The sequence below is a fragment of the Orycteropus afer genome, unplaced genomic scaffold (genome assembly GCF_000298275.1).
Source record: "Orycteropus afer afer isolate SDZICR_OR568_19922 unplaced genomic scaffold, OryAfe1.0 scaffold00250, whole genome shotgun sequence".
NCBI classification, from domain to species: Eukaryota; Metazoa; Chordata; class Mammalia; order Tubulidentata; family Orycteropodidae; genus Orycteropus; species Orycteropus afer.
This window is the reverse complement of record NW_006921837.1, coordinates 4,619,153-4,621,750: the sequence shown is the minus strand read 5'-3', so window position 1 is coordinate 4,621,750 and position 2,598 is coordinate 4,619,153. Positions and strand designations below refer to the sequence as shown.

At 40.6% G+C, this 2,598-nt stretch overlaps 1 protein-coding gene across 1 annotated transcript in view; it reads right to left on the bottom strand.

The window, feature by feature from the left end:
- Positions 1-2,598, bottom strand: part of ULK4 (unc-51 like kinase 4) — a gene marked incomplete at its 3' end in the record, with an annotated part of 718,552 nt that overhangs the window by 686,361 nt on the left and 29,593 nt on the right. The window lies entirely within an intron of this gene.

The following is a 2,598-nucleotide window of genomic DNA, read 5'->3' as shown; positions in this document are numbered from 1 at the left end:
GGAGCATTCTGGCTGCACTTCCTCCAGGACAGATCTGTTAGTTCTTTTAGCAGTCCATGGTACTTTCAGCATTCTCTGCCAGCACCACAACTCAAAAGCATCAACTCTTCTTCGGTCTACTACTGCCCCAAAATATCTTTAAAACTTAAACCAAACTATTCCCCAAAATCTTCATAAAAACAAACAACAGTTCAGCTTAATGAGTATACCCTTTTAAGAACTATCTAAATGGGATCAAACTGACAACATCAACTCAAATGATAGGAACCTTAGGGTTTGTGTTAATGGAAAAAGAACAGCTAGAAAAGGAGGGTGAGGAATGGTTGTACACCTTGAAGAATGTAATCGATTCAATTTTACATATAGAAACTATTGAAGTGGTGTATGTTTTGCTGTGTATATTCTCAGTAACAATAATGAAATATTTTTTTAAAAAAATCCCATTACCACTGATTCAATTCCAACTCACAGAAACCCCACAGGACAGAGAACTGCCCCATAGAGTCCCCAAGACTGTAAATCTTTACAGAAGCAGACTGCCTCTTTCTCCCTTAGAGTGGCTGTTGAGTTCAAATCGCTGACTTTTTAGTTACCAGCTGAGCAGTTAACCACTCTATCAGGGCTCTTCAACAATTTCAGTAGTCAAGAAAAAGAACTTCAATTACACTGTTTCAATTTGGATAGGTTAGGTTACACAGTAGTAACAAATAACTCCAAAACTCCACTGACTCAATAACAAAGATTTACATTTCTTCAACTACATGTCCAGCACAGGTCAGCTGCAGGGCTATGCCCCTCATAGTGCCTCCAAGACCCATGAGGGAGGCTCCATCTCAATACATGCATCCTCTGTCACCAAGGCTGGGGAAAGAAAGCAGCAAACTGCACACTGGTTCTTAAAACATGACTCCAACTGACTCACATCACTTCTGCTCACACTTCATTCGTTTTGGCAAGGGGAAAGACACAATCCTTATGTATACAGAAGAAGAATAGTCAATATTTAATGACCAGCACCAGTGTGTAACACATATAATTTATACAAAGCTTAGCATTACATAGAAACACCAAATATTAGGGCTAGAAGGTCCCCTTATTAACTGATGTGAGAAAGTAAAGTACAGTAACTCCCTAAATCACACAGGAAGGCAGTCGCAGAGCACCCACCTAAGTCCAGAGTGCTTGTCTCCTGGGTGCATGCTCTTTCCACACTACCTAAAAGCCATCTACCTCCCTATGATAATGTTCTTTCTAGAAGTAATCAATCACTTTAGAAAACAAGATTCTACTGATATAAACTTTGCAGCAAAGTTTATCTCCAGGGATTACTGCAAGTAGATCAGTAGCCTCCTGTGTCCAGATGTATAGCTTTAAAATTCTACTTTGTAATTTGTTTGCTATGCTATCACATTCCACACAGACATTCACTTGCTCAACACTTACGGAGGACCTATTTGCCTGCACTTTGCAAATGTGGCAGAAACAGATAAGCAAAGCCCCACAAGATGGCCAGGCACACTGACCAACACTTAATAAGTCTTCAATATAACTTCCACGAGGTCAGGGATTTCTGTCTGCCTGTTCACTCCCTTATCCCGAGTACCAAAAAAAAGTGGCTAACTTTTTGTTCAACTAGTAAATAAATGTTGAGTTAAAAAATACATTAATGAGAGACTTATCATTGATGAGAAATAGGCAGACAAGTGACACAGACCCTCTTCAACAAAGAAAAGAAAAACCAATTGACAGAGACACAGAAGATAATCCTAGAGCCCTGAGCTCTAAAAGGAACTATACAGAAGTGGATTAGGCACCAACTAGTGGAAAAACCTGAATGAAAGCAGTGACTCCAGAGATGGTCGGAGCCACGGACTGTCAGCTACTCTGATGGGACCAACAACCTGAATATTTCCAAGTAGTGTTGGGACCTAAGAATTGACCTAAAGATCAACCCTGGTCACCAAGGATTGCAGGGACAACTGCACTGGTGGCCTATCACTAGGATGGGAAACAGCAAGGAGGGAGAAAACCTGAGCTGTTGACTTTCCACTGTCTGGAGGACACAGCTATTTTGATTGTTTACACGCAGCAGCAATTTTGGATATTTAAAATGACTGAGGACGCAGCCATTTTAAATGTTTACAAGCAGTGGCCATTTTGGATATTTAAAGTGACCAAGGGTGCAGCATTTTGAATCTTTACAAGTGGCAACCATTTTGGATTTTGAAGTGATAGCATTCTCATTCGGATTCCAGGAACCAAACAATAAGCGCTGTCTGCCAAGGTTGGCAGTGACATACAAGAGGCTGACAACAGGAAAGGAGAGAGGTGGTGAGTGTATAAGTGCTGCCAACTAATGAATAGAGAAGCACAGCACAGTGCTCTGCTTGCATAGATAACATACAAACAAAACAAAGAAAATGAAAATCGTAGGCAAGTCACTCCAACATATAATCACCAATTAAATATAAACACAAAAATGTCACAAAACCTCAGAGACAACAGAGCATCACAGTCCACACAAAGAAACAAGACAAAGTGGTAGAAACAAGGGAGCCGGATACAGACCCAGAACACATCTCTGAGGAAGAAGCAGCA